Genomic DNA, 15,015 nt, shown 5'->3' with positions numbered 1-15,015 from the left:
TCTATCTGTTCTTTTTCACCTCACCATTGGTATTTATGGATGTTACAATAGTTATAAGGGCAGCCGGCACTTTGGTGCCACTAATAGTGCTTACAATTGTATTTAGTCTGATCATACTCGAAGCATATTATTGGTGCCACTGGTTTGGCTACTGGGAAATCGGTAAAATTTAGTAAAATTGGGCTATTGCACTTTCAGGAGGGGCAATCTGCACTGGCCACTAATTTCTTGGGCTTATGAGGTTGCCTAGGGTGGGTTTGGTATTCATAAAGCCAGAATCTCCAGACAAAAGGATTAGGAGCTGGCTTTATGTTTTCCTCAGCGGCCACTAGGGCGACTAATGTTAGAGTTAGACTACCTAACTGCATGTTTGCAGTGAGCTATGCTGCCGGCGCAGTGTGAGTTTTAAGGGGTTGTTCTTAGCTGTGTCCACAGTCCACGTGTCCGGTGCTTCAGCCGCCGCCGTGATTGGCCCTAGAAGGTCGGAGGTTGGGTCCGCTGGCTTGACGTGGGTGTAGTGGATCCACGACGCAATGCCTTCTACTTTCAGGGCGGTGGGTGTGGTCAGGAGTACTTGGAGTGGTCCTTTCCACCTGGGCTCTAGGGTCTTTTGTCGGTGTCGCTTAACCAGGACCTAGTCTCCTGGCTGGTACGGATGGGGTGTTGGTGGGGGACTGGTCTCATATAGCTCTTTCAGCTTGGGCCAGATTTCTTGGTGAATTTTCTGTAAGGCTTGTAGAGAAAATAAGAATTCAGAGACATTTTCTGTTTCAGACTTAAGCAGATCATCTTTTAAGCTAGGAACTAGGGGTGGAGGTCTGCCATACATGATTTCGTAAGGGGTAAGGCCTAGTTTGTAAGGGGTATTACGGGCCTGGAACAGAGCATAGGGGAGAAGGACTACCTAATTAGTGCCAGTCTTTATAGTCAATTTAGTTAAGGTCTCTTTTAAGGTCCGATTCATCCTTTCTACCTGTCCTGAACTCTGGGGCCTGTAAGCGCAATGTAGTTTCTAATTTGCCTTAAGGATGGAAGCCAAATCCTGACTTACCTTAGCGACGAAAGTGGGCCTATTATCTGACCTTATCTGGACGGGGAAGCCATACCTGGGAAGGATATCTTCCAGAATTTTCTTTGCTACGACTTGAGCAGTTTCTTTTTTGGTTGGGAATGCTTCAGTCCACCTTGAAAAAGTATCTACAAAGACAAGTAAGTACCGGTACCTGTACTTTCCTGGCTTTATTTCAGTAAAATCTACTTCCTAGTAGATACCGGGCCTGGTTCCTCTGAGCCTTGTTCCTGTTGCAGCTTGAGATTGGGGGTATGCGTTGTTAAGCTGGCAGACTTTGCAACTTGTCACGATACTGCTGGCCGTCTCAGCTATATGTCTGATTTTGAGCTTGGAGCGTCTGATCAGGTCTATCATCCACCGGGCCTCCAGGTGGGTGGTTCGGTGGATGTGTTCTAACACCTGTTGTCCTAATTTTTCTGGTAGGATGGTTTGGTCATTAGTATCAGTCCACCACCCATTCTGGATTTGTTTCAGGGGAAGTTTGTCAATCCACTGGAGATCTTGTTCTGAATATTCAGGGAAATATGGCAAGTCCTGGGGGCCCGGGTCAGGGAGCTGGAGTGCAAGGAGTTGGCTGGGAGCCTTCGCCACATTCCTTGCAGTTTGGTCTGCCAGAAAGTTGCCTTGAGCAGTTGGAGTAGTTAGTTTCTGATGCCCTGGGCAATGTACAAAGGCTAATTTTTCTGGCCTCCATAGGGCTGTTAGCAGGGCTAGGATCTTTTGCTTGTTTTTTATCTTTTTTCCTTCAGCCGTCAGTAACCTTCGTTCCTTGTAAATGGCCTTATGTATATGCGCCGTTGCAAAAGCATATCGGCTGTCTGTATATACTGTCAGCTTTTTCCCCGCCTTTAAGGTAAGAGCTTGGGTGAGCGCTATCAGTTCGGCCTCCTGGGCCGATGTCCCCGGGGGCAGGGGTTCCGCCCAGATTACCTCAGTCTCTGAAGTTACTGCCGCCCCAGCGTACTTCTGGCCTTGATGCATGAAGCTGCTCTCATCAGTGAACTAGACGAGGTCAGCGTCAGGAAGTGGGCGGTCCTGCAGGTCTTCTTGAACTCCGTGCACCTGAGCTAGTATCTTGGTGCAGTCATGGAGTGGGGCGTCCAGGTCCGGGTTGGGCAGCAGCGAGGCAGGGTTTAAGGTCGTTGGGGGCAGGAAAATTATCCTGAGAGGATTTAGTAGTCCTTTGTAGTGGGTGAGCCGGGCGTTACTCATCCATCGATTAGGTGGCTGTTTGAGTACACCTTCGATGGCATGTGGAGTAACGACCCGCAATTCTTGCCCTATGACAAGTTTATCAGCATCTTGCACCATCAGAGCCGTGGCCGCAATCATTCGGAGACAAGGGGGGCCACCTGGCAGCTACTGGGTCTAACTTCTTTGACAGGTAGGCAACTGGCCTCTGCCAGGGGCCTAAGTTCTGAGTTATTACTGCCTTGGCGACACCTTTATTCTCATCCACGTATAAGTGGAAGGGCTTGGTAACATCAGGTAGTCCTAGTGCAGGCGCGGAGAGTAGGGCGGTTTTAATCTGTTGGAAGGCCAACTCGGCTTCGTCTGTCCAATTAAATGGCTGTTGCCCCCGTGTTGCCTGATACAAGGGTTTAGCCAGTTCTGCGAACCTAGGTATCCATAGTCTGCAAAATCCTGCCGACCTCAGGAATTCTCTCACTTGTTGGGTGGATTGTGGCCTGGGGATCTGCAGAACAGTTTGTTTCCGGGCGTCTGTTAGCCAGCGCTGCCTTCCTTTAAGCAGGTACCTTAGATATGTTACCTCTGGCTGTAGATGCTCTTTCTGTACTACTGCTGCCAGGACCTTGGTCATTTTTTTTTAGTGGCCTTAAATTGCTTTTCCTCTGGAGTATCTCTGTTATTGTAAACCTGCTGTGCTATCTGAAGGAGGTCCTGAATCCGCTTTCCTTCCAAGTCTTCTAATTTCTGGAGTTTTCTCTTAATATCTGGGGCTGCCTGATTTACGAAAGACATTACAATAGCTGCCTGACTTCTTGGAGCCTCTGGATCTATGGGGGTGTACTGTCTAAAAGCTTCCATTAATCTTTCTAAGTAGGTAGCTGGGCTCTCTGTCTTTCCTTGCAGAATAGAATATACTTTAGCCAAATTAGTGGGCTTGCGAGCAGCTGCCCGGAGACCTGCCATTAGAGTCTGGCGATAAAGGTGTAGCCGTCCTCTACCTTCTGCCGTGTTGTAGTCCTACGCCGGCCTGGTCAGAGGAAAGGTTGCGTTTATGAGGTCGGGGTTGGCAGTCAGTTGACCGTCGTCCCCCGGGACCAGCTTTCTAGCTTCTATCTGTATTCTCTCTCGCTCTTCCGTGGTGAACAAGATTCGGAGGAGCTGCTGACAATCATCCTAAGTGGGCTGGTGGGTGAACATGACACTATCCAGTAAAGCCAGTAAATCTTTGGGGTTGTCTGAAAACCGAGCACTCTGAGTCTTCCAGTTATACAGATCACTGGTGGAGAATGGCCAGTACTGGAGCCTGGGGATTCCTGTGTCATTTGGGGGTCTTATTTCCCAAAGGGGTAAAGCCACCGTGGAGTCAGGCGGCTGAGGGGGGGCTAGTCCGCGAAGTGCGCCTTCGCGTCCGCCCCGCCGGCCTTTCAAAGTTACTTTCCTTTTCAGCGGGCCTGTGTGTGCCGGCCGCCTCCTGTCCGCCTTCTCCTTCCCGCAGCTCAGCCAGGGGGGCTGGGGCCTGGGGCCCGGAGGGGTACGGAGGGGGTTCTGTGAACAGTGGGTCCCCGCTGTCAGGTAGAACAGGATGGGAGGTGGGGGCAGTTGGTTGCTTGGATTTTAGTGGTCGAGCAACCAGTGCCTTACAGGGTTCAGAGGCTAATTGGAAAGGGGACAGCCAAGGAGGCGGGTTCTCAACAAGGTCCTGCCATATGAGGATATATGGGATTTGATCTAAGTGGCCTGCACGCCTAGGTAGGAAAATCTTGGACTTTACCTTAGTGATGACAGCAAGTCGGAAGGTCCTTTCGGGTGGCCACCCTACATCAAAGGCAGGCCATTCGGAGCGACACAGAGTAATTAGCTTTCCTTTCTTGATTTCTATACCAAGATCATGGCCCCTTGCTCTAACTTCTTTGAAATTATTCGTAAGGAGAGATAGAGGAGTGCTCTGGGTATTACCTATCCTGTAATAATTTGTAGTCTCTTCCTGTAAAGGAATGTGGGTTAGAATCCCCGTAAAGGAAATCTGATCTGATTCATTAATGATATCTAATCGCAGGCGCACTTTGGCAGCCCTGGTCAGAGTTAGCTGCCTGGATCGCAAGCGCGCTGGGGCAGCCCAGATCAGAGATAGCTGCTGCCCGCCAAACCGGGGCAGTTCACATTGCAAGCGTGCACCAGAAGCCCGGGTCAGAGTTAGCTGCCTGGATCGCGAGTGCGCTGGGGCAGCCCAGATCAGAGATAGCTGCTGCCCGCCAAACCGGGGCAGTTAACATTGCAAGCGCGCACCGGAAGCCCGGGTCAGAGTTAGCTGCCTGGATCGCGAGCGCGCTGGGGCAGCCCAGATCAGAGATAGCTGCCTCCCGCCAAACCGGGGCAGTTCAGATTGCAAGCGTGCACCGGAAGCCCGGGTCAGAGTTAGCTGCCTGGATCGCGATCGCGCTGGGGCAGCCCAGATCAGAGATAGCTGCTGCCCGCCAAACCGGGGCAGTTCAGATTGCAAGCGCGCACCGGAAGCCCGGGTCAGAGTTAGCTGCCTGGATCGTGATCGCGCTGGGGCAGCCCAGATCAGAGATAGCTGCTGCCCGCCAAACCGGGGAAGTTCAGATTGCAATTTAGATCAGATGAGAGCCAGGGGATGTCTCCTACCGGTCTCCGCTGGCTGTCCTATAGCGCGTCCGCCAGGACTGTGCCAGCTCCAGCTTCAGACCTCGCGAGTCACAGATTCAGATTCAGAACAGACACAGACAGACAAACGGAGACGAGCCAGCTCACCTATCAGTAGATCGATCCTAGCAGATCCGTTGACCAGGGGTCTGGTGGGCTTGGGGAATCCCGGACGAGCCCCCAGATGTTATGCCTAGACCGTTAGTTCCTTAAAGAAGACCACCAGAGTCCAGAGTCAAAGCCAAGCGGCAAGGATCTTTACTACAAGTTCGAACCTGGTCCTTCCATTCCACAGCATACAAGAGGGCCCTGAACAATGCGAGTGTTTGCTTTTTATAGCCTGAAAGTTACAGGGGAACAAAGGAATTCTTTTGGTTCCTGCTCTTTCAGTAAAACTTTGAACGGCTGTCTCCTTATCGGAGACCTTCCTGGTGGTGTTTGTACTGGGCTCAGGAAGTTTGAGAGATATATGGCGATATGTGGTGGGATGGGAGGATGGGATGTGTTTGTACTGGGCTTGTTTGTTTTGAGCCCGGGGCTGAGGAATGTGCCCGGCTTTTTTCAGTCTTGCTCTGTTGACCAGGCTGGAGTGCAGTGGCGTGATCTCGGCTCACTGCAACCTCCGACTCCCTGGTTCAAGCGATTTCTCCTGCCTCAGCCTCCTGAGTAGCTGGGATTACAGGCACGTGCCACCACGCCCAGCTAATTTTTTGTATTTTTTAGTAGAGACAGGGTTTCACCATGTTGGCCAGGATGGTCTCGATCTCCTGACCTCACCTCATCCTCCCAAAGTGCTAGGATTACAGGCATGAGCCACCGCGCCCGGCCAGGACCCCTATATCTTTAACCGTCTACAAAAATTAACTCAAGATGTATTACATTAAGACCTAAGCATAAGACCTGAAACTATAAGAAACCTGGAAGAAAACCTAGGAAAAACTCTTCTGGACATTGGCCCAGGCAAAGAATTTACGACTAAGACCTCAAAAGCAAATGCAACAAAAGCAAAGATAAAGAACTGGGACTTAAGAAGCTTCTGCACTGCAAAAGAAATTTTCAACACAGTAAACAGACAACAGGAGAAAATATTTGCAAACTATGCATCTGACAAAGGACTAATATCTAGAATCTACAAGGAACTCAACAAGAAAAAAAAAAAACAACCCCATCAAAAAGTAGGACATACGAGCAGCCAACGAACATATGAAACAATGCTTAACATCATTCATCAACAGTGAAATGCAAATTCAAACCACGAGGAGATACCATCTCACACCAATCAGAATGGCTATGATTAAAAAGTCAAAAAACAATGGATGTTGGCCAGGCGCAGTGGCTCACGCCTGTAATCCTAGCACTTTGGGAGGTCAAGGCAGGCGGATCACGAGGTCAGGAGTTCGAGACCAGCCTGACCAACATGGTGAAACCCCGTCTCTACTAAAAATACAAAAATTAGCCGGGTACGGCGGCGCATGCCTGTAATCCCAGCTATTCAGAAGGCTGAGGCAGGAGAATCGCTTAAGCCTGGGAGACGGAGGTTGCACTGAGCCAAGATCACACCACTGCACTCCAGCCTGGGCGACATGGCAAGACTCCATCTCAAAAAAAAAAAAAAAAAAAAAAAAAAACAACAACGGATGTTGGTGAGGATGGAGAGAAGTGGAAACATGTATACACTGCTGGCGGGAATGTAAATTAGTATTAGTACAACCTCAATGAAAAACAGCATAGAAATTTCTCAAAGAACTAAAAATAGAATTACCTTTCGACCCAGCAATCCCACTACTGGGTACCTATCCAGAGATAAATAAATTATTATATAAAAAAATACACCTGCACTTGTATGTTTATCACAGCACCATTCACAACAGCAAAGTCATGGAATCAACCTCAGTGTCCATCAACGGATGATTCGATAAAGAAAATGTAACATATATACAACATGGAATACTAGGCAGCCATAAAAAAGAATGAAATCATGCCTTTTGCAGTAACATGGATGGAGCTGGAGGCCGTTATCCTAAGTGAAATAACTCAGAAACTGAAAATCAAAGACTTCACATTCCCACTTGTAAGTGGGAGCTAAACAATGGGTGCATGTAGACATACAGAGGGGAACAACAGACACTGGAGACTCCAAAAGGAGGGAGGGTGGGACAGGGGTTAGGGTTGAAAGATTACCTACTAGGTGCAATGTTCACTATTAGAGTGATGTATACATCAGAAACCCAGAACACATTGCTACGCGACATGTCTATGTAACAAACCTGCACGTGGAATACCATGCAGCCACAAAAAAGAATGAAATCATGTCTTCTACAGAAACATGAACGAACTAACTTCAGGATGAACCCTTTAATGAATACAGGACAAAGAAAGTATCTGCAGTTTCCAGGGCCTAATATTTAAATACGTGAAAGGCAGGCACAACTGGAAGGCAGTGCACCTAGATATTTAAAAATCAAAAATCTCACTTTTATATTTATTCCCCAGTCCCCCAAAAGAAGGAAACACCACAATACCAGGCTATGCAATGCGTCCACAGTGCTCCTTCTATAAAAGCTTTCAAAAAGGCCAATGAAGTTTTACATTTTTCTCAGCAAAAATGCCAACATAGGAAGCAAACAGGGAAGGAACACATTTAAAAAGGGACTTCAGCTGGCTAAAAAAATTCCCAGAAACAGGATCTAAAAGAGAAAAAAGTGGAGAGGCCTTCCTTGCTCCAGAAAACATTATAACCTAAATATAGGCTTTTAATTAAGCTGATTTCTGACCACAGAGCTGTAACATAAAAAGTCTTTCCAAATTTCTTATCAGATTTCAGCCAGGACAAACCTAAAGTAGGTCTCCTCTTCAGGTTGTCTGGTTCTAAAACCAGCTTTCCCCCCTTAATTGTGTATGCAAATGAATACTTTACATTTCAAAGGATCCCATTTTGGCTACTGCTGCTTACGACCACCATGTGTTAGGTGGGTCCACTTTCCTAGATATTTACGAGAGGACGCCCCATAAGTGTCATACACAAACCCAGCTGGTGATGGTCACAAATGAAAAACCAAGCCCCAATTCCCAAAAATAAAACACAGCTGCAATCTTAAAAGCATGCTGTATAAAATGAGACCATAGGTGCCACACTGCCAATCCCTTACCCTAACCTCCTGTCCTGAGGCAGAAGCAGAAAAACCTTGACCTGAACTTTCCGCTGTGACAGAGGCAGAAAAAAAAAGGCAGTTCTCTGCAGATACCTTGACCTGAATCTCCGATTGAAGCCCTCACTCTTAAGGAAAAGGGAAGGTTTGAAAAACAGCCCAAATAATGTCTACACCTTCACCCAAATAATGGGAGGTCTGAATTCAGGAGAACTTACCCAAAACACCCGGTGGGATTGCTGAGGATGGGGAATTCATGCTGGTGCCAAGCGCCACTTTCAAAGAGAAACACCAGTGGTGAGTGAGAGTCACTCAATCCTGCCTCCTTAGGCCAGGTATGTTGACCTAAAAGGAAGAAGTTGAGGCAAAGTTAATCTAAGTGGAGAGCTTATTTGGGCCAAGCTTGAGGACTGCAACTTGGGAGCATAGATTCAAGTTGCCATGAAAATACACTCTGATTAACAGCAGTTATAAGTGGATTTTTTTTTTTTTTTTGAGACAGAGTCTCGCACTGTCGCCTGGGCTGGAATGCAGTGGTGCGATCTCAGCTCACTGCAACCTCTGCCTCCCAGGTTCAAGTGATTTTTCTGCCTCAGCCTCCCAAATAGCTGGGACTACAGGCGTGCACCACCACGCCTAGCTAATTTTTGTATTTTTAGTAGAGACGGGGTTTCATCATGTTGGCCAGGATGGTCTCGAACTCCTGACGTGGTGATGCGCCCGTCTCGGTCTCCCAAAGTGCTGGGATTACAGGCATGAGCCACCGCGCCCAGCCATAAGTGGGTTTTTAAAGGAAAATAAGGAGCAGTTCCTGAGCTGTTTACCAAAAATCTACATCAAAATCACATAAGGTATTGATTGGCTATACATTATTCTTTGTATCATAAATTCCAGGAACGTGAAGATAATGGGTCAGTCTGGAACAAAATGACTCTAAACATGTGCGCCCTGCAATGGGTGCAGTGGGGCGATGTTCTGCACCCAGGGTGCAGAACAGCTCAGACTGATCCATTTTTCTTTTCAGTACAAACTGAAGAGGGCTCCAGAGATTACCTAATTGTAGTTTTCCCAAAGTGTGCTAAATTAGTATTTTATGTCTGTTACACTGGTTCCAGAACCCCCATGGATACCAAAATCCATGCCTAAGGAATACCAGTGAAGCTCACTGCCTGTGTAGTGGTTCTGTCTGAGCTGTGCATTAGACACACTAGTGTAGTAATGAGTCTAATGTAGTGATTTTAAAATACACAGATGTAAATACATAGACATCCAGGTTCCACCAGAGAGCTCCTAGGTCAGAATCTGAGAGGTGAAAATCTGCCATCTACATATTTTTTAAATGCCCCACAAGTGATTTTGATTCGAGCCAGAGTTCAGAACAACTACTGGAACCTTTCATTTCCTTGACTTCTTCAACCTCAATGTTTTTCACTATCTTTCTACTTCAGTCACCCACTTCGGAGGCCACGCCCCTTCTGAAATCTTTCTTACTTAGAAAACACTAGACAGTGGGATCTAGACTGGATAGGGAAGAAAGTGAAGAGAAGAGTGGCTTAAAAGGAAAGAAATTAGGCTGGGCGTGGTGGCTCACACCTGTAATCCAGCACTTTGGGAGGATGAGGTGGGTGGATCATTGAGGTCAGGAGTTCGAGACCAGCCTGATCAACATGGTGAAACCCCGTCCCTACTAAAAGTACAAAAATTAGCCGGGTGTGGTGGTGCATGCCTGTAATCCCAGCTACTTGGGAGGCTGAGGCACAAGAAATGCTTGAGCCGAGGGGGTGGAGATTGCAGTGAGCAGAGATCAAGCCACTGCACTCCAGCCTGGGTGACAGAGTGAGACCGTCTCAAAATAATAATAATTTAATGTCTCTCCAACATTAAAAACTCTCACTGGCCACACACCCCTTTTGCAACTACCATCCTCTCTTTTTTTCAAGGCCACAACTCTTCAAAAAATTGTCAATACTTTCTCTACTTCCTCATCGCCCATTTCTCAGTTCTCTATAGTCTGGCTTTTGTTCTGCCCTCAGTACTCTGCTGAAACTGCTCTGGTTATGACCACCAAAAACCTTTATGTTGTTGTTCATGCAATGGACCTCATTACTTTTTTTTTTTTTTTTTCTTTTCTTTTTTTAAGATACAGTCTGGCTCTGTTGTCCTGGCTAGGGTGCAGTGGTGTGATCTTAGCTCACTGCAACCTCTGCCTCCTGGACCCAAGCTGTCCTCCCACTTCAGCCTCCCAAGTAGCTGGGAATTACAGGTGTACACTACCATGCCTGGCTAATTTTTGTATTTTTAGTAGAAGTGAGGTTTCACCATGTTGCCGAGGCTGGTTTCAAACTCCTTAGCTCAAGTGATCCACCCGCCTCGGCCTGGTGCTGGGATTACAGGTGTGAGCCATCAGGCCTGGCCTGACCTCATTACTTCTTCCAAGACAGTATCTGATACTGGTGACTGGTGACTCTTGCTTTACTTCCACCGTCTCTCTCAGGGAGCTGTGATCTAGTCTCTTTTTCCTTTGCCTGCCTTTTACGTGTTGCTGCTTCTTAGGTTTTCCCAAGATCTACTCTTTTTCCTCTGTAGTTGACTTACAGGGATCTTAAAAAGACAAAAACCTGATCATATCAGTCCCACACTTAAAATTATTCAGGGCATCCTGCCACTCTTAGGTTGGAGTAGAAAGCCATAAAGAATCCTACGACTGACTGCTTTCTGCTCTCTGCAGTCACTCTCCTGTTTGCTCCAGAGGCTTCATTCACACGGACCTGCTGTTAGGTGCTGAAACGTGCCATGTGCCCTCCATCCACCCCCATGACATCTACTCCTTTTTCAGGTCTCAGGGAAGATTTTGACATCACAGACCAGGTGAGGTTGCTCATTTACATCTTCCTTTTCCAGGTAGTTTTTTTTTTGTTTTTTTTTTTTTGTTTTTTTTTAAGACACAGTCTGGCTCTGTTGCCCAGGCTGGAGTGCAGGGGCACGATCTCGGCTGACTGCAATCTCTGCCTCCTAGGTTCAAGCGATTCTCCTGCCTCAGCCTCCCGAGTGGCTGGGATTACAGGAGTGTGCCACACCTGGCTAATTTTTATATTTTTAGCAGAGATGGGGTTTCACCATATTGGTCAGTCTGGTCTTGAACTCCTGACCTCAAGTGATCTTCCCGCCTTGTCCTCCCAAAGTGCTAGGATTACAGGTGTGAGCCACCACACCCAGCCATGGGCAGCATTTTTATTTTTAAATCACTGTAATTATTTGTCTAGTAACCCATCTTCATACCTCACCATTGTGTTATGTTAATCTCCATGATGGTAGGAACCTGGTCTATCTGGTTAACTATTCTATTAATATTTTCAATGTCCAGTGCCTGGACATAGAAGGCACTTAATAAATATTTGCTAAATTTGTAAATGAAAGGATTTTGGTGTTTGCTTTTAAGTTTAAAAAAATTTTTAATTTTAAACCCATTTTAGACTTACAGGAAAGTTGCAAAATAGTGGAGCTCCTGTATACCACTCACTCTACTTGTCCTAATGTTAACAGTTTACAAAACCACAGTACAATGCTCAAAACCAAGAAATTAACACTCTTTTTTTTTTTTTTGAGACGGAGTTTTGCTCTTGTTGTCCAGGCTGGAGTGCAATGGTGAGGTCTCGGCTCACTGTAACCTTTATTTCCCCAGTTCAAGAGATTCTCCTGCCTCAGCCTTCCAAGTAGCTGGGATTACAGGCACCCACCACCATATCCGGCTACTGGTACAATATTATTAGCTCAAATTATTCACATTTCACTAATGTTCTTTCTCCACTAATGTTCTTTTTCTGATCTAGGATACACACTGCATTCAGTTTTATTTTTCCTTAGTTTCCTCCAATCTGTAATAGTTTCTTAGGCTGTCTTTCATGAGCTTGACACTTTTTAAAAAGATTCAAAAGCATTTTATGACATTACATATATTTAAGAGATAGGGCAAACATTGAGAGATATAGGCCTGAGCATCAAGCCTGAGAGACCACCTCCCTGTTCAGGCCCAGGCTCTGGAGTTCATTACCATCAACGCCATTTTGATTGTGTAGTAAGATGAAAATTCGTCTTTACAATAGTTAAGATGACAAGAGAAATTCACACTATGTATCAAATAGCAAGGTGATGAAGTAAATTATAACAGCATGACAATGCAGGAGCAAGTAACCAATAGATTAACATTACTTTAACTATTAAATGCTTCAGTGCTCTTGTATACTTACCAATGATTTAAATGGTTTAATAAACATCTAGTTTTATTACACTTTGTACTAGTACAATCTCAAAGATACAATATAATGTATTTTAGCAAAAGAGCAAAATCCTATCAGTTTTCTATTCCTTCTTATATATTGACATTCTTACTTTATTTTTATTTTTTGGAGATGGAGTCTCACTCTGTCACCCAGGCTGGAGTGCAGTGGCGCAACCTCAGCTCACTGCAACCTCTGCCTCCCAGGTTTGAGTGATTTTCCTGCCTCAGCCTCCTGAGCAGCTGGGATTATAGGCACACATCACCAAGCCTGGCTAATTTTTGTATTTTTAGTAGAGATGAGGTTTTGCCATGTTGACTGGCTGGTCTCGAACTCCTTACCTCAGGTGATCTGCCTGCCTTGGCCTCCCAAAGTGTTGGGATTACAGGCGTGAGCCACTGTGCTCAGTCATATTGACATTTGTAACTGTCATATAAGTTGATACAGCAAACTACATGTCATGTTAGTAAGTGATACAAAGGTTTGCTCTGTAGAGTTAATAAGCAGCACTATGGCTGCAGTGAAATCATAACACGTGATCTGTTTAATGAAGGTTAAATCCTTTGTGTTCACTTAACTCAGGAACAGCCAAATGTAAGAGGTAAATTGGGCAACGGGTGGAGGGTTGGTGGGTGCAGAGCTTCCATGCCCTCTCTGGGCATGGCAACCTCCAGCACCTATATGTGTTCACCAATCTGGAAGTTCTCCAGACTCCTTTTTTTAGTGTTTCTATGGAGGTTGCATTATATAGTCAAGATTGATTAAACTATTAGACATTGGTAACTTAAAAATTTTTTTAAATTTCTAATTGACAAATAATTGTATATATTTATAGAGTACAATGTGATGCATTAATATATATTTACATAGTTGATGTGGTTTGGCTGTGTCTCCACCCCATACCTCATCTTGAATTCTCACATGTTGTGGGAGGGACCCAGTGGGAGGTAACTGAATCATGGGGGGCAGGTCTTTTCCATGCTGTTCTCATGATAGTGAACAAGTCTCATGAGAACTGATGGCTTTATAAGCTAGAGTTTCTCTGCATAAGCTCTCTCTCTCTCACTGCCTGCTGCCATCCATGTAAGATGTGACTTGCTCCTCCTTGCCTTCCACCATGATTGTGAGTCCTCCCCAGCCACTCGGAACTGTAAATCCATTAAACCTCTTTCTTTTGTAAATTGCCCAGTCTTGGGTATGTCTTTATCAGCAGCGTGAAAACAGACTAATACACATTGTGGAATAGCCAATTATCATATCTGTCACCTCACATACTTTTAAATTATTTGTGGTGAAAACATTTAAAATCTACTCTTTCAGTAATTTTGAAATATACAATGCATTATCAGTAAGACGCAGTGGCTCATGCCTGTAATCCCAGCACTTTGGGAGGCCAAGGTGGGTGGATCACTTGAGGTCAGGAGTTCGAGACCAGCCTGGGCAACATGTTGAAACCCCATCTCTAAAAGAAAAAAAGAAAGAGACAGAGAGACAGAAAGAAAACAATGCATTGTTATTTTATTATTTTAGTCATCATTCTGTATAATAGATCACTAAAGCTTATCCCTCCTGTCTCACTAAAACTTTGTACCCTTTGGTCAACATCTCTCTAGCCCCCTCCCACACAGCCCCAGATTCTAGTAACAACCATTCTACTCTCTACAAGTTCAACATTTTTAGAGTCCACGTTTTAAGTGAGATCATAGAGTTTCTGTTTTTCTGTGCTTGGCTTATTTCACTTAATACAATGTCCTCCAGGTTCATCTATGTTGTCACGAATAATATAATTTCCCTCTTTTTGAAGGCTGAATAGTATTCCATTGTGTATATATACCACATTTTTTTTTTTTTTTGAAACGGAGTCTCGCTCTGTTGCCCAGGCTGGAGTGCAGTGGTGCAATCTCGGCTCACTGCAACTTCCACCTCCTGGGTTCAAGCACTTCTCCTGCCTCAGCCTTCTGAGTAAATGGGATTACAGACACGTGCCACCATGCCTGGCTAATTTTTGTATTTTTAGTAGAGACAGGGTTTCACCATGTTGGTCAGGCTGATCTCAAACTCCTGACCTCGTGATCCTCCTGCCTCGGCCTCCCAAAGTGCTGGGATTACAGGCATGAGCCACCGCGCCCGGCCGATTTTTTGTTTTCTGAGGAACTCCTGTAGTTTGCTGTGATGGCTGTATTAATTTACATTCCCACAAACAGTGCATAAGCATTCCCTTTTCTCCACACTCTCACCAATACTTGTTATCTTTTGTCTTTTTGATAATAAGCCATTCTAACAGGGGTGAGTGCTCTCTTATTGTGGTTTTAATCTGCATTTCCATCAAGATCAGTGATAATCATTTTTTTCATTATCTCTGATGGCCATTTGTATGTTGTCTTTTTTTTTAGAGGTAAATGGGAAATTTTGAATTTAATTTTTTGTGAATGAGAATGTCTATTCAGGACATTTGTCCATCTTAAAATTGGGTTACTTGTTTTCTCACTACTGAGTTCCTTATATATTTTGGATATTAGTCCCTGATATGGTTTGGATTTGTGTCCCCACCCAAATCTCATGTTGAATTGGAAGGTGATTGGATCACAGGGTGGATTTCCCTCTTGCTGTTCTCACGATAATGAGTGAATTCTCATGAGATCTGATGGCTTAAAAGCATGTG

General features: G+C 45.4%; 1 protein-coding gene across 4 annotated transcripts in view; it reads right to left on the bottom strand.

The window, feature by feature from the left end:
* Positions 1-15,015, bottom strand: part of ZNF713 (zinc finger protein 713) — a 61,590-nt gene that overhangs the window by 33,599 nt on the left and 12,976 nt on the right. For all 4 annotated transcript variants that reach the window (XM_001158589.7, XM_016957501.4, XM_063814229.1 and 1 more), the window contains exon 2: positions 8,295-8,421. The gene's annotated coding sequence lies outside the window, so the exon portion shown is untranslated. The remainder of the gene's footprint in view (positions 1-8,294; positions 8,422-15,015) is intronic.

The sequence above is a fragment of the Pan troglodytes genome, chromosome 6 (assembly GCF_028858775.2).
Source record: "Pan troglodytes isolate AG18354 chromosome 6, NHGRI_mPanTro3-v2.0_pri, whole genome shotgun sequence".
Lineage (NCBI taxonomy): Eukaryota > Metazoa > Chordata > Mammalia > Primates > Hominidae > Pan > Pan troglodytes.
Note: the sequence above shows the minus strand (reverse complement) of the source record. Positions and strands in the feature narration are given on the sequence as shown.